Below are 23,694 nucleotides of genomic sequence, written 5' to 3'. Positions count from 1 at the left end.
TATATCCACGAACCTGCTTTGCTATCTTCCTCTATTCCTTCAGTTTGGGAGCTCCATCTTCAAGATCCTTGTGCAGAGGCGGGACTGTGGATGTATTGGACCTCTAATATACTCATTTTTAATCTTGTCTTGTCACTCCCACTCATAATCTTACTATCTCAATTCTGCCACCTCCAACTCATCCGCCTGTCTTTTTTCATATTTCTACTGCCACATATCACAACAAGTCTCACTACCATCTTGCAAACGGTCTATTTCACTACTGTTACCAATCACCCCTGACGCTCATCTTAACACACTCTACCTGCCTCACACACGTGTGTGTTCTGTTTCGTTTCTACTGACTTTGATTCCACGGCACACCTCTACCCCTCCAGACTATCACTACAGATAACAATGTTGTCTGTGAACATCATGGTCCACAGAGACTTCTGCCTAACCTCTTCTACCAGCCTGTCAGTCAAAACTATCTCATCACCTGTCCAAATGGGGATCAGATCAGAATTCTGTGCTCCTAAGGACTACCACATGATCGGCCCACGGTGTCTCTACGTTTATTTTATTAGTAGTTTAAAAAATAAAATAAAATCCCACCACCAACAACAACAACAACAACAACAACAGGCGTTTTAGTAAATAAATAAATACATTCTGACAACTAAGGATTCAATTCAGTGGGACAATCTCAGATTTTTCATTGAAAAGGTGTAGGCGGAAACTTAAGCTTGTTACATCTGCACTTTTTACATACATAATATCATAAATGAATTACACTAACACACGTAAAACAAAACACAACCATGAAAAAACATCTATAATAACTTTGCCACTTGGTTTTTGAACTTTAAAAATTGAAGAAAAACTTAATAACTTAACTCCTCATCAAATTTTCCACTCAAAATTTGTAAGCAATATACATATTTTTTAACCACTTACTTCTAAATTTCTATTTTCTAAATTTCTAATTTAGAAGTACTGATAAGTTCTGTGTGGTTAGAGAATAATTAAATATGTTAAATAACTCTCTTCACAGTCACAAAAGTCAAGTCCAACTGCATGAGAAAAGTAATGATTGCTGTTGTTGTGTGTTTTCATAAAGTGATTATCAACAGTCTGTCTTTGTAAAAAAAGAAAAAGAAAGAAGAAAAAGTAAGGGCTCGTCCGGGATTTGAACCCGGGACCTCTCGCACCCAAAGCGAGAATCATACCCCTAGACCAACGAGCCAGTTGAGAACCACACCTGCACCTGGAATTTTTAACTATAAAGACGTGCTGTTGAATTCTTCAAAACTTGTGATGTGGCACTTTGGCCTCGTCATTTTAATCCGGTCAAACATTACCCTCTGGTGGTGGACAACAGTATAGCTTCAACTTGTTCCAATCCCGTCCAACCATCCAGTTCGGGGGGGTGGGCACGTGAAACAGAGTCAGAGTCATCCGGTCGTTAAGTCTGACGTCACTAGCCGTGTCTGGGCCTAAACTCCGCTGCAGGTCCATATATCAAACGATCCCTGTGGCATTACTGAGAGTTGAAAAACTGTCTAAAGTCTTTCATCTTTAATAAAATGATCAGCGTTCTGCTCTACCAGGTGTAACAATTGAGTTTAACATCCAGGCATCCATGAAAACGGAATTTATGACATTTAACGGAGTTAGAAGTTAGCAGGAAGTTAGCTCGCTAGCTTCTATCTAAATACAATATAGCATGTCCTGACTGCGGGGTTTTGGAAACAAATTCAAACGTATAGCTCTAATTAGACTAATTAGTTTTGATAAAATGAAAGATAAATATTCATTAGAAACACAGGATTTTTATAGATATCTACAGATGAGGCATTTTGTCAATAAAAAGCTAAAAGCTAAGGCTGGATTAAGTAAACAGCTGCTAGACGTATTTAAAAGGGCAGTTCAAATAAAAATAGAGGTATTATAGGTGACCTCTATAAAGGATTAACAAATATGAAATTACACTCAACCTTATATAGCAAAGCAAATTGGGAAATGGAGGGAGGAATAAAGGAGGAAGAATGGACAACAATATGGGCATATCAATGGAAATGTAGCAGCTCACAGAGCTGGAGGGAATTTGGGTGGAAAAGCCTGATAAGATATTTTATTACACCTCACCAAAAATCTCACTATGAAGGTAAGCCTCCCACTTGCTGGAGAAATTGTGGAAATACAAATGCAAATCACTATCATATTTTCTGGGACTGTCATGTTATTAAAACTTGTTGGAAGGGAATACATGCAGCAATACAAGAGACATTTGGAAGATATTTACCTTTGGAAAGTAAAACTATGTTTTTGGACTTATGCCAGAAGGATGGACAAAGAACAATAAATACTTGTTTAATATTTTACTGGCAGCAGGCAAAAAAGCCATCACAAAAAAATGGCTTTCTTCAGAGAGCCCAACTATGAACATGTGGATGAACATCACAATGGGCATTTACAGAATGGAGAAAATGACAGCAGATGTGAACTACAAGAGGGACCTGTTTGTATCACGATGGAAGAAATGGATAGACTACATTAAAAAACGCAGGCCAGTTTTTGCTTTTGCTTTAGATTTTGACTTTGTTAACTACTAGAAGACTAGACGAAATATTAGTTACATTAATGGAAACAAAAACACACTCCCTACATTTATTTATTTATTTTTCTTTCCTTTTTCCTTATGTATTTTTTATTTATTTATTGTTTCCTGTTTTGCTTCTTTTTCTTTTCTTTTCTTTCTCTTCTTCTTCTTTCATTCTTATTTTAGTTGTTTAAATATAGGGAAAAAAAAAAATATATGTACTGAAAAATTGCTGAAGTTGATGGTATTGTATAGTGATTCCAAAATGTCAATTAAATAAAAATAAAAAAAACCATACAGCTCTGCTATCACTTCCAACATAAATGAAGACAGAAAACTAAACAGCAGTGACGTTTGTAGGGTTACTGAAGTTTGGCTAGCTGGTATATAATGATGTGCTACATGACCGCTAGCGACACAGCTATGTTAGCATAATATAAACAAGCTAACTTTTTTCCACTCGATAAAAGTTAACGTGAGTGTTCTCGGTGGCCAGGAACAAATGTAATCGCATGGCAGGATGCTGTAAAAGGACCAAACTTCAGCCAGGAGAACAACCCCCCCCCCCCCCCCTCTGTCCCCTTCTGGCTGCCTCTGCCTCAATTTTATCCCACAACTTAGACATTCACATTACTCACACTCTCATTACACATACATATAGGATCTTGGGGGTGGGCACGATACACGGAGTCCAAAGTACCATCAGGGTGTACACCCCACCCCTGGCGTCGTTGCCCACCTCTCAAGGTTAAATACACGTAGACATTGAGGGCTAGCAGGAGGGACCATGCGCTTACCTGCTGCTCTCTGGCAGGTAGCTCCATGCCCTCCTGGGTTTTAAATGCACCTTAGAACACACATGCATCAACACTACAATGAGCGGGTGGAGGGAGGTTTGGAGTCTTCTCCCACCCCCATTCTCTGCGACCTGCTGGAGCAGGGGGGGCTAGGAGGAGGAGTTGGCCGTCCGACTGTGGTCTGGAGTGTGGGGCCTCCCTGCTGCTACGGAGTCGGGGCGGTCTGCCTCCCCCCACCGCAGGGAAAAGGGTAACACCACCTGGGTCTGGGTGCAGTTCCCCCTCCAGGGGCAAGGGTACCTAGACCCGGTTTGTAGAGTACGCTTGGGGAGTGTGATCGTGTGTACAGCGTCTCTTTATGTCTGTCTCCACGTTGGTTGAGTGTGGAGTAAGTGCATATGAGAGCATGAGGGTGGGAATGGATGTTTGTATCTGTGTGTGCCTGTATGTCTGTGTCTATATGTCAGGTTGGGTATCAGACGCCACCTCTCTGGGGACATCTCAGGCCCTCCAAGGTTTGGAGGCCTATCTCCCCCTACCACCACTTCCCCTGCCAGTGGCAGACCCCCTCAGACATCGGTGCGTTGGTGGTTCTTTGTGTCCGGGGATGGGCGTCCGGGTACACACCGGCTCACTCCTTGGCGGCCGCTTATCGGGGCCTGGAGCCTGGGGCTCGCTCGGGCCACTTCGGAGGTGGGGTGCCCCCGGCCTCTCGGCCTGGGGCTCGGTCACTCAGGCACGGCTGGCTGCCGGCGGAGCTCACGGGCGCGTCACTGCAACTCCCCCTGGCTTCTGCTCCGCGGCTGCTGAGTGAGCCCTCATCTGGGACTCTCCTCAGCTCTTTCTGGGACAGTGGCGCAGCTGCCCCTCTGTTGGTCTTCCTTGGTCTCTTGTGTTCTGGGGGCCTCTGGATGTCTGGAGTTTTGATCTCCTCCATACCTGCTTCATGCCCTGGAGGACGGGGCTGTGGCCCCCCCACACCCTCTAGCAGATCATTACATGAAGGAACCTTTTAAAAACAAGCGCGTCCATGCTCACAGGTGTACACACGGGTGATCACACCCACAAACTACACCCTTTTTGGCTCCTACCTCAAAGCACACTGTGTTCTGTTGATCTTATGTGCTGCACAATAATGTTTAATATTTAGTATTTACTGTCATATTCCCATATATCATTGTGATGTTGTTTATTCTATTACTCTTGTTCTCTTCTGCTTGTTTTCTTTTTTCTTTCTCAGCAGGTGATCCAGGTGATCGATATATGCTTTTTTTTTTCTTTTTTTTTTTCTCTGCCCGTTCTGTTGGTTTTTGTCTTTTGCCCTTCTCCCCCGTCCCTCTTCTCAGCTGTTTCTCTTTCCCTCTTTCTTTCTCCCCTTCTTTCCCCCAGTCAAGTCTGTCCCGTATTCAGTAAGTGAAAATAAAATAAACAATAAAAGGTGAATCAAATGGACCATTACGGCAAGGCTGGGATGGTCAATTTGGTAAAGTAAATCCGTTGGGCATCTTTCTTTGCCTTTAGACAACAATTCTGATGCAAAAGAGCCAAACGGGACAGGCCAAAAAAAAAAAAAAAAAAAAAGGAGAACAACTGAGATAATCCATCCACAATACGAGGTTAGTCATTCATATACTGCTGCATGGGCTGGGCTGCAGTTACATCCTAAGGTTTTAAAAACTGAGCTTAAATAAATGATTAGTGGTAATAAAAGCCGAGGGAGGTCAACAGTGATCACTGACTGTTTTAGGAGCTTTTTGAGATCAAATAGAAGAAAATACATAACATTAAACATGTTAACAACACAAAAGCCATATTAAACGCAGACTACTTTAGACCCGGAAGTAGGATTCGTCACTTAACGACCGGATAGCTGGACTGGCCATAGGCGCTAGTGATGGGATTTCCGGCTCTTTTTAGAGAACCGGCTCTTTCTGAATGAGTTGAAGTTATGAACTGTTTCTGAGAGACAAATAACACCAGGATCCTTTTCTATGTAGCTGACAGCTGGTAACTGTGCAGGGGCGGATCTAGCAAAGTTTTTGCCAGGGGGGCAGGTAGGGCATTAACAGGAAAAGGGGGCACAAAGAAATACTTTTCTTTCTTATTCTCATTTAAAACGTTTCACTTTTATTAAATAATCATCTGAATCTTGCAACCAAAGTTTTTATCTGACATACAATGTATATAAATCATACATATACCAACAAGACAGTGTACATCACTGTCACAACAGCGTCCGTTTTCATTCAAAGGCTTTATGGCTTTTCCTATAATACCTGGTCTCTAGTCAAAATGCCCGGGCCCATTTTTTGTCCCAGTCCAGCCCTGGTCAAAGTAACAGGTAACAATTTAGAAACACCAGCTGACCTAACACCACAAATTTAAACTTAATAGCATTTTAATATATTTGCAAAAGATGCTCACTGCAAATGTATTCTAGTTAAACTGTTGCACCGACACAAATGGTCTACTATATCAGCAATCATATCAATAGTCCAATGAATCACAACAGAAAAGTTTTGACCTCTGAACTTTGGCTTCATAGAGACCCACTGTTGGGCTTCTAAATTTGTGATATATGATACTCTGGCCTCAGCACTTCATCCAGTCCCCTACCATCCCCTGTTGGTGGACAACATTATAGCTTCAACTTCTCCAATGTTTCTATACCACAGAATTATAAACATTCTTAATAAATCAATCAATAAATAAATGGAAACAAAACTTAGGTTTTGGTAGATTTGTCACACTTAAATGTCAATAAAATTCTAATAATAGCCAAAGAAAACCGAATGAACTACAAAATGCTTTTAAAAAAATATGATTTGAGTGAAACAGCAAAGAAACAAGGTCAGTGACGTCTGTCAGTCTCCAAAGAGCTAACGGTGCGTTCACACCGAACGCGATAGACGCGACCAGAGTGTCAGGTTTACATGTAAAGTCAATGGAGAAGCGTAATGAAGCGCGACTGGGGTTCCCACGAAAACGTGGTGGTCGCGTGTCCTAGTAGCGCAACTGACGCGTTTAACGCGCGAATAAAAATACACACGTCAGTTTGTGTGGTGCATTTTGTGCATTCGCGCATATCGTGTCAACCGCTCGAGTTGGAAAAATCTGAACTCCAGCGTGAAGTCGCGCCGCGACAACCAATCAGGACCCTGGTGACGTGGCTCTGACCTAGGTCAAAGGGGCAGGTCCAGCCAAAGCCCTTCATTCTTCATTCAATATGTGCCGCACCCACAGCTATGTAATTGTAGCATCAGATGTACCGCAGCACTGATAACTTTTTACTCGCCCCTTGTGATCACCTGGCCATCCTGGTGTCCCTGAAGAGGCCACACCAGTCTCCAACGGAGCATTTCCTCCTTGTTCCTGCTCTGGAGAGCATGCCGCCTCAGATACGAGTATTAGTGAAATTTCAAATTTAGAAATTAGTTTTTGAAAACAGCTAAGCTGTGTTAAATTTGGAAACATTGGACCCGAGCGATCAGTAGTTTTCTGATGAGGCAGCAGCTCTGCAGGGCAGAAACAATGTTCGTAGTTTTCTCCTCCTTCTCCCTGAAGCTCTAACACTTTAAGCTGGGTCCTTTTTATTCCTGTCTCTCTGTAAATACTTATATTTGATATATTTATGTTTAATGTGTTTCTGTTTGAGAATTTTAATATTATTTCAAATAAAAAATTTTAATGACTAATGTCTCAGTTCAACTACACAGCAAATATTGGCACACAGCTTGAAACATGTAGAATTTATCTCATGTTATACTAATGAAAAAATATACTGCTATATAGGAACATAGTGAAGACCAATTATTTAAAAGAATAAAGAGAGGTTAGTTTATTTTGGAGTCAACCTCCATTTATTAAGAATATTTAAAAACAGGCAGGAACGCTCTTCAGAGGTTTGTGGGTGGCTCAGAGCCGTTGTGGGGAAGTTGCTGGGACTTCAAACGGGCTTCTTTTGGCTGCCAAGACGCTGCCCCCTCCACCGAGAAGTGGGCCCTGAACCTCTCCCTCACCAGGACGGCCTCTCTGGAGGAGTTGTTGGCTGCTACACGACCCAGGCCTGTTTTGAAAAATTAACCTGTGATAAGACAGCATATCAAGATATATTATCATATAACTAAAGATGAACTGTTCACAGTTTTATCTAGCTCTCAGTTTTAAGAAAGGCTGGTGACCCCTGCTATAGAGTCTGACAGCTGCAGGGATTATATACAAATATTCAACTGAATCTATACCAGAATTAAACCAGGTCTAAATAAAAAAAGGACTTTATAAGATAGACCTGAGTATCACTAGCAATCAGAGGTGGAAAGAGTACTCACTCAAGTAAAAGTACTGGTGTTAAAAAAATACTTGAGTAAAAGTACAAAGTACTCTTCTCAAAAACTACTGTAAGTATTAATAACTTTTTAACAGACTGATGTTTTATTCTGTCGTCAACAGCAGGCATTCGACTCGATTCACCAGTATAAATATTTATGTTCAAAGCACATTTCTCAGATGAACAAGGTATAGAAAGGTAACTTGTTTTGTAAATAAATGTAGATATAAAAGGAGGAATTTTGTTTGTTAAAACAATGACAAAAATGTTTCTGAACATGCGTAGAACCATTTAAACTTTTCCCCATACACTGAACAACAGGCAGGAGTGTCTTAAACTCTTAGCATTTCTTTCACACTTTACTTTCTGAACCTTTTGTTCAGTTTCAGCAAGAGCTGGTTTTCTAAATTAACAGAGGCAATCCGACTTCGTTTGGCTGTGAAGAGTAGACCAGCACAGCTAAAAAGTCGTTCACACGCAGCAGAAGCAGGCAGAGCTGTGTTCAGTTTAAGAGAGAGGTTTTTGATGGCTGAGGAGTGCAGCAGCTCCATGGTGTCTGTGGCACAAGGAAGGTAACCATCAAGCTCAGCTGCACTTTGGTCTGGAGAAGAATTCATCTTCATCAGATGACTCTTTGCTGATCCTCACTCTCATGCTCTGTCATTTCAAGATGTTGTTTGATGCATGTCAAGGCTGTAATTGCAAGTAGATAACACAATTTTGTTATTTAAATTTCAGTGATTATTCCTGAACACAAATTTAAAATCGGCAAATTCTCAAAAAGGATTGTTTAGTATTCAGGACAGACCATCAATAACTTACAACGTATTAGGTGAAATACTCACTTAAGCATGTGTTCAAATGTAAGATTACACAAAAGTGGGATCACATGAATCCTTACCAGCCTCTGTTACATCTGCTCTGTCAGTCCAGGAAGTCTTGAACTTGGGTAAGAGGACTGCAGCTGCAGCCAACTCTGGATCCTCCATCATCGTCCAAAACGCTTTTGAAGGCCATTTTGCAGGGCTCTGATGAGTGGCACGCATGTCTTGCTTGATGTCTCCAGCCTGCTAAGTTTGGACAGTAGTTGTTGGATTACTGGCAGGAGCCATCCCATAAAGGAAGTGGACTCAGACTGAAGGATGTTTGCAGCTTTCACCAGTGGCTTCATGGTGGTACAGTACTCCCTAAGGAATGCAACTTCTGCAGGACTCAACCTGTAAGACACAACAACAAAACCCACCATGACTATAATAGGGATCTTCTGATTTAATATTAAGAGTCTGCTCACGTTTTTAACCATCCATTAAGGAAAATTCACAAAATTTGAAACCATATTGGTAGGTGTCCAATTTTACTCACATTTTCACCTTGAACTCACAAATGCTCCTGATGGCATCTTCCCCCTTCTCATCAATGATGCGTATTATCCTTTCAATGGCAAGGTAGGTTGAATTCCACCGTGTTGCATTGGGACGAATGATCTGTAGCTCACACTTGTCCTCTACCACTTCATTAGCCAAATGAGATCGGCCAGTTTTGTTCCAAATGGCCTGGCATTTTGCAAAGGTTGCACGGGAGAGCCTCTTGTAGGTGTCACTCATGCTCTCTGCTAGGGCAGCGTCAGATGTTGCCACAAGGTTTAGCAGGTGACATGCACATCGCTGATGAGGCGGGAGTTGATACTCCAAACCAGAGTCTTCATCAAGAATTGCACTTGCCTCATGGTAGTCAATATGGTCAGTCAGGTCAAGAGTTTCTGGGTCTGCTTCATCTTCAGCTTCATCTGCATCATTTTGTGCCCCAAACATGTGGAAGGCCTTGACAGAGTTGGATCCATTATCAGTTGTGGTTCTTACAACTTTGCCTCTAATCTTGTATTGACAATGGATATCATCAAGCGCACCAGCAAGCATGTCAAATGTGTGAGACCCTCTCAATCTTTTGCATGCTAGTGCTGCAGATCTTCTTTCCAGGGACGCTTCCTCTATCCAATGGCATGTGACTCCAAGGTAACTTTTCTGATGAGCTGACCAACAATCAGTAGTGGTAGCAACAAATTTGACTTTATCGAATGCTGCAACCAAAGTCATCTTCATGTGATCAGCAGCTTCACAGATTCTGGCACGGACAGTGGGTCTGGAGATGACTTGAGGTTGTAATGTGGTAACCAATTCTTTGAAAGATGGCTGTTCTACCACTGCAAATGGCTGTAGACCCTCACATATGAAATTGATGACAAGCTGTCAACAGTTGCTTGTGGAACATGTTTGTTTGCAGCTCTCAACATCAGGTCTGGTAACTTGTGTATTTGCTGAGAGCTTGTTTGGTGTGGCTGTGGTCTTTCGCTGTCGAGATGTTGATGCCACAGTGATATTGTACTGCTCAATCTTCGATGGATGTTTCCTCTGTAGAGATAAATATTATCATACGTCAGGTTCATACATTACTTCATAACATCACTGTGATTAACACTAAAAGAAAACACATTTTTAAAACATCATTCAACTAGAGTCGGGGTGGGCAACTCCAGGCCTCAAGGGCCGTTGTCCCTGCAGGTTTTAGATGTGTCCGTGATCCAACACAGCTGATTCAAATGGCTAAATCACCTCCTCAACATGTCTTGTAGTCTTCAGAGGCCTGGTAATGAACTAATCATTTGATTCAGGTGTGTTGAGCCAGGGTGAGATCTAAAACCTGCAGGACACCGGCCCTGTGGATTCTTTCTTTATAACTTCAGGTCATTCAGGTAAACTAGTTATGTTATGTGCAACGCTGTCATGTGCCACTCTGGTTTTATGTTTCAAATTCATGTAAGACATCCAGAGTACTCTGATGACATTGACAAGGACATCTCCAGTTTACATGGGAAACTATTATTTCGTGTTCTTGAGATTACTTATTTACATCACTTTTCACAAAACGTACATACAGGTCTGATTCAAAACTGCATTTCTATTTTTTTAATGCATGTTGAAAGGGCAAAAATATTCCTGAGATACTGTTAACATTATTAAATTTGAAGGTTATTATACAGTGGTATTACTTTAAACTGAGTAAGACGGTATTTTGATAAAAGTTAAGGTCTCCGTTTGTTTCAGAAAAAGCATACTGTCATTTATTTGCTTTTATTATTTATTTATATGCCCTCCGCGGACCATCTCTGCACTGCGATGGTGATTAGTGGCTCCCTGCACACTAAGGGCTGCACACAGGGACAAGACGCACTCGGTTACGATCGGATCTTCCCTGGGCAGGGGGAGGTGATGAACTGTATGCCACTTTTTCATTGGCATACATTAAGTACAATGTTTTATTGCCTACGGTGGGGCAGGTCACATACTGGGTGAAGGTGGGCAGTGTGGAGTCCAGCGAGACATGTCCCCTGATATTAGAAGAAGAGCTCTCGGAGATTGCGTTTGCAGTCTGCGGACCACAGAGAGTCACAGGCTGCCTCCACGGATGCTAACGGCTAATAGCTCAATGTCTCTGCTGCAGAGTTGTTCTTTTCACAGCGATGTGCCCAGGGATACCACAACAAACACTGCCAGTCCCCCTCCTTTCCTCTCACCGCTGTCTCTCGTCTTGTCTGCCCGCAGCTGGAAGCCGGGCAGCCTACTCACAGAGGGAGTACCGGGCAGTGCCGGGATACTGCCACTGTGACCGGGTTAGCGTCATTAGCTCCTCAATCATATCAGGGAGCGATCTCACATTTACAGTGATTACAGGAAGGAGAGATGGTGTGTAAGGTGTCCTTCTCGGGAGACATCACCCCCGTCTCTTCCCTCACCGGGGTAGTCGGGTCTGTCTGCCGGTAGCGCAGCTGCAGGGCGCAGCACTAACAGCTGATCCCTAACGTAAACAAAGGAGCCATGCGCCGAGTGTCCAAATACGGGTGAAAAAAGAGGAGACAAAAGAAGAGAAGAGTCAACATAACTAGCACAAAGCGGTAATGCATGATGGCAGAATCTGATTGCTAAGACATAAGTTAAAGGTTAAGAGAAGTAAAGAGGAAAATAAGAAAGAAGCTCAGAAATGAGCAGAGCTGCCATAACAGGTAACACAGTTAAGGTTTCAGAAAAAGCATTCTGTCGTTTGTTTGCTTGATCATGCTTTAAACACATCAAAATGCATAGTGGGATTATAATACAAGTGAATACTGTGACAAGCACTGGTATTGAATAGGCAATCACTTAGCAGCAAGGTGAATCGGTGATGCATTAGTGTGGTCTGCACTTCCTCTTCTTTGATTGGGTGAAATGAGTTGAAAGTAATTGGATGAGGGAACCATGGGGAGTGCTCTGCATAATTTCAATAAAACGCCGTTTTTATGCATCTTTGAACGGTGTTTTCTGCCGAGTGACGTAAAAAGCGGCGTTCAAAGATAGACGAAAACACAGTTTTTTCCGCCACTTGGATGGTGCATTCAAGGCGCCATGTGAGTGGCGGAAAAAACGGAGTTCTGTCTGGACAAACGCTGGGTTTTTTTGCGTTTTAAATAATTAAACTGCGTTTTTTACGCCATTTCTTAACCAAACGGGTTAGAAAAGGGGCGATATTTGGCACTAATGGCTTGCCATACCTGATGGACCCAGGTACGGCGAGGACGTCCTTTACGCCGCTGATCTGCTCTCCACAGTAAATAGAGAAGGGAGACTCTCTCTTCAAACGCTAGATTGACAGCTGCCATCTTGCAAACATACCGTCTGGCACTACTTCCTCCCACATTTCTGCTTCACGCGTGATCAATTCGCGTTGGATGTGCGTCAAGGTGCGAATGTGCACACGACCAGCTAGGGGCGTCTGGCGCGTTTTGGTTGTGTCTATCGTGTTCGGTGTGAATGCACCGTAAGAAACAATTTCAAAGGCTTTGGGACTCCACTGGTACCAAATGCACAAACCTTTGAACAGTTTGAACAGTTGCTATTTGAAACAGCCCGTTCTCCCCCTGTACTGTGCACAATACTATACAGGGCCCCAAAATACAGTACGGACTTTATAAAGGAATTTCTGACTGAAGTCACGATAAAATGTGACTCCTTTCTTATTGTCACGGATTTTAATATTCATGTGAGCTGTCCAGAAAAGCCCATGGTTAAAGACTTTTTCAATCTTACTGATTCTCTTAATTTAGTTTGATGTGTGTCTGCACCCACACAAAGGTGTGGCCACACTCTCGATCTGGTTTTAGCGCACACATTGCCTGTTTTTAATCTGAAAGTCTCTGACCCTGTTTTCTGTCCCTGTTGTTAAATTCTTTCACAGCACCACGGTTCTCCACCTACTATAATCAATTCTCCATTCCTGAGACACTCAAACGTAGAGGAACTCAGTTCTAGGTTTCATACCACTTGTCAGACTGCCTTGGATATTGTTGCCCTTCTAAAAATCAGGCATGTTAAGACAAAGCTTGAACCCCGGTTGAACGATGAAGCCCGCGCTGCGAGGCGTGAATGTCGTAGGGCTGAGCGGAGATGGAAAAAAGATAACTTACAGGTCTCTTTGCAAAATGAGAGCGCTGGGCCTTATATAAGTTCACAGTAAAAGAAGCAAAGCGGAAATACTTCGCTAACATTATTTTGATAAATTATCGGAAACCACATATATTGTTTAAGTCAATTGAGACCATTTTAATCACTTTTCAGTTTTGAGCCTTCACATGAAATGTGTGAAAAGTTTCTGCACTTCTTTATAAACAAGGTAGCTTCGGCTAGGGCGCAGATTATTTTGCCCACATCTGACGCCTCTGATCCTCCAATTTGCTCGGCTGTCTTTCAACAGTTTGAGTCGGTTACTCTTGCTCAGCTACAGGAGGTGGTGGATCATCTAAAGCCTGTAGGCTCGCCCTACGATGCCACCCCTCCCCGTTTTCTGAAAGAAGTGGTTTTCTACCACAGGTTCAACTGTTTTAACCATTTTAAATAGCAGCCTTACCTCAGGTGTGGTTCCAAAGAATTTCAAAGATACAATTGTGCAACCACTTCTTAAGAAACCTGGGCTAGATACAAATCCGGTTTTGAAAACTTTAGACCAATATCTAAGCTGCCCTTTTTATCTAAAGTCTTGGAAAAAGTAGCATATAACCAATTGATCCTGTACTTGAATGCACAAAATGTTCAGGAGATTTTCCAGTCCGGTTTTAAAGCAATGCATAGCACTGAATCATCACTCTTAAGAACTTTTAATGATATATTTTTATCATGTGATTCTGGTGAAAGTGTCATTCGTATTTTACACGATTTAACTGCTGCATTTGACACTGTAGACCATGAAATTTTAATCTCGTGTTTGGAGCAGTGTCGGTATAACAGGTGTGGCTCTGAAATGGTTCAGGTCTTACTTAACAGATCGATCCTTGTCAGTTCGCCTAGGAAAGTGCTCCGCTGTCTCATGGAGTACCACAGGGTTCCATTCTGGGCCCTATCCTGCTTTCGCTTTATTTACTTCCCTTGGGCTCAGTTTTTAGGAGACACAGAATATATTTTCACTGGTATGCAGATGACTGCCAGATTTATGTTCCAGAAAAGCCAGATCGGGTCGGTTGTAACCAATGTTCCCTCTAATGTTTCACGTGTCTGAGTGAACACACAAACTCTCTGAGCGTCCCTTGGACCACTGTGAGCGACAGCAGACGTGTGCACTGTGGTCACGCCAGCATCCAATCCATCCAAGTTACATGTTTATTAAAATAATCAAATTACAGCATTTATGTTAGACTACTTTTAATTAACTGCTTCAGCCCACTTACAATGAAAATTAAAAATAAAATCTTGTTCATGACCTGTAGTATGTTAACACTATTGGAAGTAAAAATAACTTGAACTCCAATTGTTGCAACTTTCATACATAAATAAAGCCGCGGCCGGCTGAGTTGGTTGTGTCCCTGTGACGCGCCTCCAATAATCCATAATGAGTCGTACTTGTACTTTGCACATTTATTTTAGGAACAAAACAAAAACAAGCGTTTGCGCTTTCAATCAATTTACAAATAGCGCATGGATTACAAGGTGTGCCAAAAAATGACGGTCAACAGAAAAGTTTGCCCACAAACCACTCACCCAACACACCTGCCGCGAACACCGAGATCAGGTACAGTAAATAGACTGTGACCACACCCACATGCTATCTCCTGAGATGCAGGTAAAGCTATACACCTGTGCCACCATAACAAATAAACAAAACATAAACATTGACTTTGGCTCTTACACCAATTTTGAAAACAAAACTTTCTTTTTTTATTTGTTATACAGGGAGTGCAGAATTATTAGGCAAATGAGTATTTTGTCCACATCATCCTCTTCATGCATGTTGTCTTACTCCAAGCTGTATAGGCTCGAAAGCCTACTACCAATTAAGCATATTAGGTGATGTGCATCTCTGTAATGAGAAGGGGTGTGGTCTAATGACATCAACACCCTATATCAGGTGTGCATAATTATTAGGCAACGTCCTTTCCTTTGGCAAAATGGGTCAAAAGAAGGACTTGACAGGCTCAGAAAAGTCAAAAATAGTGAGATATCTTGCAGAGGGATGCAGCAGTCTCAAAATTGCAAAGCTTCTGAAGCGTGATCATCGAACAATCAAGCGTTTCATTCAAAATAGTCAACAGGGTCGCAAGAAGCGTGTGGAAAAACCAAGGCGCAAAATAACTGCCCATGAACTGAGAAAAGTCAAGCGTGCAGCTGCCAAGATGCCACTTGCCACCAGTTTGGCCATATTTCAGAGCTGCAACATCACTGGAGTGCCCAAAAGCACAAGGTGTGCAATACTCAGAGACATGGCCAAGGTAAGAAAGGCTGAAAGACGACCACCACTGAACAAGACACACAAGCTGAAACGTCAAGACTGGGCCAAGAAATATCTCAAGACTGGTTTTTCTAAGGTTTTATGGACTGATGAAATGAGAGTGAGTCTTGATGGGCCAGATGGATGGGCCCGTGGCTGGATTGGTAAAGGGCAGAGAGCTCCAGTCCGACTCAGACGCCAGCAAGGTGGAGGTGGAGTACTGGTTTGGGCTGGTATCATCAAAGATGAGCTTGTGGGGCCTTTTCGGGTTGAGGATGGAGTCAAGCTCAACTCCCAGTCCTACTGCCAGTTTCTGGAAGACACCTTCTTCAAGCAGTGGTACAGGAAGAAGTCTGCATCCTTCAAGAAAAACATGATTTTCATGCAGGACAATGCTCCATCACACGCGTCCAAGTACTCCACAGCGTGGCTGCAAGAAAGGGTATAAAAGAAGAAAAACTAATGACATGGCCTCCTTGTTCACCTGATCTGAACCCCATTGAGAACCTGTGGTCCATCATCAAATGTGAGATTTACAAGGAGGGAAAACAGTACACCTCTCTGAACAGTGTCTGGGAGGCTGTGGTTGCTGCTGCACGCAATGTTGATGGTGAACAGATCAAAACTCTGACAGAATCCATGGATGGCAGGCTTTTGAGTGTCCTTGCAAAGAAAGGTGGCTATATTGGTCGCTGATTTGTTTTTGTTTTGTTTTTGAATGTCAGAAATGTATATTTGTGAATGTGGAGATGTTATATTGTTGTCACTGGTAAAAATAAATAATTGAAATGGGTATATATTTGTTTTTTGTTAAGTTGCCTAATAATTATGCACAGTAATAGTCACCTGCACACACAGATATCCCCCTAAAATAGCTCAAACTAAAAACAAACTAAAAACTACTTCCAAAAACATTCAGCTTTGATATTAATGAGTTTTTTGGGTTCATTGAGAACATGGTCGTTGTTCAATAATAACATTATTCCTCAAAAATATAACTTGCCTAATAATTCTGCACTCCCTATAAAGCTCTGACTTGTATTATGAGTCTGAGTCTGTGGTCTGGGAGAGAGTCTGTAACTCGGTCTGCAGAATACAGTAAATAATGACCAATGTTGGGCAATTAATTATATAGTTACTTCTTCAAAAAAGTAACGTTGTTGTTTGTTATACAAACAACAAAGTTTTTGCAGCTTTTACCTAAAAATGCAGCCAAGGCGTTTTTTAAACAAACATTTCAAACTATTTACAGAACAATCAGCTGTTCTGCATCAAATCTGATGCCACACAAATTATTTGTGCCACTCCAAAAATAATTTGTGTCCACTATGAGATGAAGGAGAACAACACCTGATACCTGCAGGCCTGACAGCAGCAGATGTATCACTGCTGTAACACCTGTAACACTCAGCAGTCGCCTCATTGTTCTGACACACAACAAAACTATTGACTACACTACACACTAACTACACACTAACTACACAAGATTTGCGCTAAACGTCACAAATCTCTCACATCTCAAACACGCCGTCACTCCTAAAACTTCCCCCTCCCTAAACAACTAAATGCCATGTTGCCATATCACGTTTTGATTGATCCACATAGTACATTTGTTCACAGGCTTTCGAGCGTTTTCCTTATAAAACGCTGTTTTTACCGTTTCTTCCTGCAGTAAATATAAACAACGACAGTATTCAGGAAGAAAACCAAACATTGCAGATATTTTATCATAACTCTGGTTTTACGTGGCCGATCAACACAATTTAAAAACTGGTATAAAGTCCACACTTTATACCAGTGTATAAAGTTACAGAGTTACAGAATATTATATATATATATATATATATATATATATATATATATATATATATATATATATATATATATATATATATATATATATATATATATATATAAAGATGCCCCAGAGACAATCCAGCACATAACAGCAGGGTGCAAGATGCTAGCAGGCAAGGCATACATGGAACGCCATAACCAAGTGGCCGGCATAGTGTACAGGAACATCTGTGCCGAGTATAACCTGGAAGTCCCGAGGTCAAAATGGGAGATGCCCCCAAGGGTGGTGGAGAATGACCGAGCTAAGATCCTGTGGGACTTCCAGATACAGACGGACAAAATGGTGGTGGCTAACCAACCGGACATAGTGGTGGTAGACAAACAGAAGAAGACGGCCGTAGTGATCGATGTAGCGGTTCCGAATGACAGCAATATCAGGAAGAAGGAACACGAGAAGCTGGAGAAATACCAAGAGCTCAGAGAAGAGCTCGAGAGGATGTGGAGGGTGAAGGTAACGGTGGTCCCCGTGGTAATCGGAGCACTAGGTGCGGTGACTCCCAAGCTAGGCGAGTGGCTCCAGCAGATCCCGGGAATAACATCGGAGATCTCTGTCCAGAAGAGCGCAGTCCTGGGAACAGCTAAGATACTGCGCAGGACCCTCAAGCTCCCAGGCCTCTGGTAGAGGACCCGAGCTTGAAGGATAAACCGCCCGCAGGGGCGTGCTGGGTGTTTTATATATATATATATATATATATATATATATATATATATATATATATATATATATATATATATATATATATATATATACACACACACATATATATATAAATACAGAGACAAATATAAATAAAATATACGAAGGGGATAAATAGAATAAATAGGAATAAAAAATAAAAATACAAGTGAATTGCACATTTCAAGTATTGAGTCTATTGCACTGTTGACTATTTACAAAAAGTATTGCACAAAAGGTATTGTACAGTGAGGTGAAGAGGCACTGCAGCTTAGTTGTTCCCCCCTCCTTTGTCCTCCTGTTTCCCCTCCCTCTCCCCTCCAGAGAGGAGTTAAACAGTCTGATGGCGTGTGGGACAAAGGAGTTTTTAAGTCTGTTAGTTCTTGTCTTTGGGAGAAGCAACCTGTCACTGAACAGACTCTTCTGGTTGTTAATGGCCGTGTGCAGAGGATGCCCAGCATTGTTCATAATGTCCAGCAGTTTCTTTAATGTCCTTTTCTCTGCCACTGTCACCAGAGTGTCCAGCTTCATGCCGACCACAGAGCTAGCCCTCCTGATCAGTTTCTCCAGCCTGGATGAGTCCCTCTTTGCTGTGCAGCTCCCCCAGCACACCACAGCATAGGTGGCATCGTTCTGATCCCATACGGGAGCAGCCAGTCACTGACTAACACTGCAGAACAGAATTGTTAAAGTTTTAATGTTAATTTCAATTCAGGTTAGATTTTTTTTCTGTGCGCAGAGACCGTGCCAGAAGTGCGCAATTGCGCACGCGCGCAGCTTAGAGGGACCATTGGTGGTGAGGTCTAGTTTCTTTCATCTGAGGCAGCTGACCAAAATTAAGCACTTTCTTGCATGACAGCAATTTGAAACAGTAATCCATGCCTTTGTAACCGTTCGGCTGGATTACTGTAATTCTCTTTATTTTGGGGTGAGTCGATCTCCTGCTTGTCGACTGCAGCTAGCTCAGAATGCTGCTGCACGTCTTTTAACTGGCACTCGTAGATGCGAGCATATCACCCAGTTTTATATTCACTTCATTGGCTGCCCGTGCATTTATTAAGCTGCTTTTATTTGTTTTTAAATGTTTGTCTAATGCTGCCCCTCTGTACCTCTCTCAGCTTCTTCATCCATACATACCTTCCCGGTCCCTCAGGTCGGCAGACCAGCTCCTCCTGAGCGTGCCCAGGACTAATCGTGAGCTCAGAGGGGATCGGGCGTTTGCTGTGCAACACTGTGGCAGCATCAAAACTGTGGAATGAGTTGCCTTTACATGTTAGACAGGACCTTCCTTATCTGTTTTTAAATCACGTCTTAAAACATATTTATTTACTTTGGCTTACAGCAGCAGGACTTGTTGATGTCTCTTCATATGTTTCTTATTAATCATATTATTTTTCAATTTTAAGATATTCTATATGTAATGTAAACTGCTTTCTCTTTGTTTATATTTGTAGTACGTTGGCCAACATTGTTGGATGTAAAGTTCATTATAAATAAAGATGCTATGCTATTCTAAGCAAATATGATATTGAAAATGTGATAAATAAAAATGAATAAAAATAAGACTGCAAGTTTTTTACAGCTGCAAAGTTCACGGGCAGCAGCCTTTTGTGTGTCTCCGTGTGTGCTGCATGAAAAGTTACAAGAAATACATTTTTCAATTATCACAAAATTAACTTTGACACAAGGGGATTAAAAGAAGCAAGGGCTCGTCCTTGACAGTTGACAGATGACTTGACAGTTCATGTGCAGTCACTTACTATACTTGCTTTGATAGCGTTTGTCTTCAAACATCTCATTTTGAGTACAGCTTTTTACAGGAGTTCAGTTCACAGGCAGCAGACTCTTTTGTGTCTTTGTCCATTTGAAAAGTTGCAAGAAAGTCATGTTTCTATTCTCAAATAATCCATTTTAACTGAATTGATTAAAACTTAGGGCTCGTCCGGGATTTGAACCCGGGACCTCTCGCACCCTAAGCGAGAATCATACCCCTAGACCAACGAGCCACAGGACACAATAGCTCACATCTGGACTTCTGACATATACTTGTGTGTGAATCCTGCAAAGTTGTGATGTGGCATTTGGTCCTCACTGCTTCATCCAGTACAACACCACCCTCTGCTGGTGGAAAACGTTATAAGTCTTCATCTCGTTAACAGACGCCCCCACTATATGCTGTAGCATTTTTATGGTATCTATGTACCTTTTTCACTAGAGATGTGTAAAAACAGCATTTATTTCTTCAGTTGCACAAACGTAACTATACAAAAAACATTAAAAAGTTTTTAAGGGACAGGAATACACCCCTGTGGATTCCTGCCTCATCCCCGTGGTCTGCCAGGATGGCGCGCCGCTCCTCCGTGACCCCTGTCCTCCACAATCTGAGGCCGCTGTGTCGGACTCCCTGTAAATGACTTTTCAGAATTTCTAGCTGGGATTATACCCAACTACGATCATGTTCTTATTGTGGGAGATTTTAATATCCAATTCTCATGTTTGTTTTTAAATGTTTAAACGGTCTTGCCCCAATTTACCTCTCTGAGCTTCTTCATCCTTACTCACCCCCAGGTCTCTCAAGTCAGCTGACAAGCTGCTCCTGGAGGTACCCAGGTCCAAGAGGAAGCTCGGAGGGGGCGGGGCCTTCTCTGCCCCAGCACATTAGAGAGGCCCCCTCACTGTCCACTTTTAAAACACGTCTTAAAACCCATTTTTACTCCTTGGCTTATGACACAGTCTGACCCTGATTTTATTGTTTTAATCTAATGCCATGATTTTTATTGTTTTAAATGCAATTCTAATTATCATTTTATTCAATTTTATTATTGTTTTTGCTATTTGTGCCAATTTTATTACTTTAAATGTTATTTTAATTGTCATCTTATTTTTTAAAAATATTTCTCTATTTTATATATATTTTTTTTAACTTGTTTAATGTATCATGTTTGGCATGTCAAGTGTACAGCACTTTGTGTTCAGCTTGGGGCTGATCTGAAAGTGCTATATAAATAAATTGCTTGCTTGCTATTTAAACAAAACACTTATTTACCGAGTAAAGAGAAATTTCTTGATGCATTCTGATTAACGCACTGTCACAAGACAAGCTGTCAGTTTGATAGTACGGTAATTCTTGACTTGACAGTTCATGTGCAGTCACTTACTATACTTGCTTTGATAGCGTTTGTCTTCAAACATCTCATTTTGAGTACAGCTTTTTACAGGAGTTCAGTTCACAGGCAGCAGACTCTTTTGTGTCTTTGTCCATTTGAAAAGTTGCAAGAAAGTCATGTTTCTATTCTCAAATAATCCATTTTAACTGAATTGATTAAAACTTAGGGCTCGTCCGGGATTTGAACCCGGGACCTCTCGCACCCTAAGCGAGAATCATACCCCTAGACCAACGAGCCACAGAAAGCAGCGGCTCACATCTGGACTTCTGACATATACTTGTGTGCAAAGTTGTGGCATTTTGTCCTCACTGCTTCATCCAGTGCAGCACCGCCCTCTGGTGGTGAAAAATGTGATATCTTCAACTTGAACTTTTAAACGTTCTTTTTTTTTTTTTTTTTTTTTTTTTCTTTCTTTCTTTTTTTTGTGTCCCTTTTGGATCTTTAGCATCAGAATTGTTGTCTTAAGGCCAAGAAAGATGCCAAGCGGATTTATTTTACCAAGTGGATCATCATGGTCTTGCCATATTGGCCCATTGGATTGACCTTTATTATAATTATGAATTTATTTTATTTTCAGTTGCTACAAACGGGACAGACATGACTGGGGGATAGGACAGGGAGAAAGAATGAAAGAAAGAGAGGGAGAGAGAGAAAACCAAAGGGGAGAAGAGACGGTGAGAAGGGGGGAAGAAAGAAAGAAAAAAACAAACAAAAAAAACAAAACACCTGGATCACCTGTATGGAGAAAAAAAACAGAAGAGAAAGCAAACAACAAAGAGCAACATAATAAAAAAAACAGCACCATCACAATAAACTAGCTAGCAGTAAATATCAGTAGATACTAAATAATAAACGATATTGTGCAGCACGCAAGATAGACAGCGTACAATGTGCTTTGAGGCAGCAGCCAAGAAAGCTGTAGTCCGCGTCTGTGAACACCTGTGTGCATACCTGTGTGGATCAGCGCGCTTGTATTCCAAAGGTTTCTCCAAGTAACGATCTGCTAGAGGGTGTGGGGGGGCCACAGCCCCGTCCTCCAGGGCATGAAGCAGGTATGGAGGAGATCAAAACTCCAGACATCCAGAGGCCCCCAGAACACAAGAGACCAAGGAAGACCAACAGAGGGGCAGCCGCGCCACTGTCCCAGAAAGAGCTGAGAAGAGTCCCAGATGAGGGCTCGCCCAGCAGCCGCGGAGCAGAAGCCAGGGGGAGTTGCAGTGACGCGCCCGTGAGCTCCGCCGGCAGCCAGCCGTGCCTGAGTGACCGAGCCCCAGGCCGAGAGGCCGGGGGCACCCCACCTCCGAAGTGGCCCGAGCGAGCCCCAGGCTCCAGGCCCCGATAAGCGGCCGCCAAGGAGTGAGCCGGTGTGTACCCGGACGCCCATCCCCGGACACAAAGAACCACCAACGCACCGACACCTGAGGGAGTCCGCCACTGGCAGGGGAAGTGGTGGTAGGGGGAGATAGGCCTCCAAACCTTGGAGGGCCTGAGATGTCCCCAGAGAGGTGGCGTCTGATACCCAACCTGACATATAGACACAGACATACAGGCACACACAGACACAAACATCCATTCCCACCCTCATGCTCTCATATGCACTTACTCCACACTCAACCAACGTGGAGACAGACATAAAGAGACGCTGTACACACGATCACACTCCCCAAGCGTACTCTACAAACCGGGTCTAGGTGCCCCCGCCCCTGGAGGGGGGAACTGCACCCAGACCCAGGTGGTGTTACCCTTTTCCCTGCGGTGGGGGGAGGCAGACCGCCCCGACTCCGCAGCAGCAGGGAGGCCCCACACTCCAGACCACAGCTGGACGGCCAACTCCTCCTAGCCCCCCCCGCTCCAGCAGGTCGCAGAAAATGGGGGTGAGAGAAGACTCCAAACTTTTAAACGTTCTTAACAAAAGAAGTCAAAGACTTTATCTTTGATGTGCATGGTATCCATTATTGCAGATCATATATTATATATCCTGTAGTGTTTGTTTTTCACAATAGTACACGTGAAAGTATTAGTAAAACTGACTATGATGTTAACAAAAGGTAGAAAGAATAAACAGGAAGTGGTCAACGTTCCTGCAAGACCATGGTGCTACATATTACATATAGCAGACAATCAAAACAGGACCACATGTGCAATGTGCAAAAAATGCAAAAAATGCATAAACAAAAATGGTGCAGCACCGGACAGAACAGAACGAGACAGACACAAGACAGTGCAGGAACAAGAGTACAATAGAAATTTGCAAAAGACTTTGTATTGTGCAAAAAGTCACATGTTGTATGAAGGTTTGTGTGTGAGAGAGAAAGAAGAGTGAAGAGGTGATGTCATGTTCTCGGCTTTTTAGGAAACAAACATTTGTTCCACATGACTTTTCCGGTAATTTGTTTTTTTTTTTTTTTAAATGACATCAGAAACAGCAGTATGCGACATTACGTGATGGCAGAGCTTCAGTTCATCCTTTGTCATTTTTTTTTTTTTTTTTTTTTTTTTTTAAT

General features: G+C 42.4%; 1 long non-coding RNA gene and 3 other non-coding genes across 4 annotated transcripts; all 4 read right to left on the bottom strand.

The window, feature by feature from the left end:
• Nucleotides 1-1,153: 1,153 nt before the first annotated feature.
• On the bottom strand, nt 1,154-1,225 carry trnap-ugg (transfer RNA proline (anticodon UGG)). The gene has a single exon. It is a non-coding gene; the product is annotated as a tRNA-Pro (tRNA).
• A 6,042-nt stretch (nt 1,226-7,267) lies between these two features.
• LOC146569267 (uncharacterized) lies at nt 7,268-11,229 on the bottom strand. Its single transcript, XR_014893166.1, has 4 exons — nt 11,049-11,229; nt 9,068-10,113; nt 8,607-8,922; nt 7,268-8,398 (listed from the first exon to the last, which is right to left on the bottom strand). It is a non-coding gene; the product is annotated as an uncharacterized LOC146569267 (long non-coding RNA).
• Nucleotides 11,230-19,957: 8,728 nt separating this feature from the next.
• Nucleotides 19,958-20,029, bottom strand: trnap-agg (transfer RNA proline (anticodon AGG)). Its single transcript has one exon. It is a non-coding gene; the product is annotated as a tRNA-Pro (tRNA).
• A 1,326-nt stretch (nt 20,030-21,355) lies between these two features.
• trnap-agg (transfer RNA proline (anticodon AGG)) lies at nt 21,356-21,427 on the bottom strand. Its single transcript has one exon. It is a non-coding gene; the product is annotated as a tRNA-Pro (tRNA).
• Between the last annotated feature and the right edge of the window lie 2,267 nt (nt 21,428-23,694).

The sequence above is a fragment of the Mchenga conophoros genome, linkage group LG7 (genome assembly GCF_057382185.1).
Source record: "Mchenga conophoros isolate Kocher_MC1m ecotype Shallow Benthic linkage group LG7, M_conophoros_male_GT1.1, whole genome shotgun sequence".
Classification (NCBI taxonomy): Eukaryota; Metazoa; Chordata; class Actinopteri; order Cichliformes; family Cichlidae; genus Mchenga; species Mchenga conophoros.
This window is presented reverse-complemented; position numbering and strand designations above follow the sequence as displayed.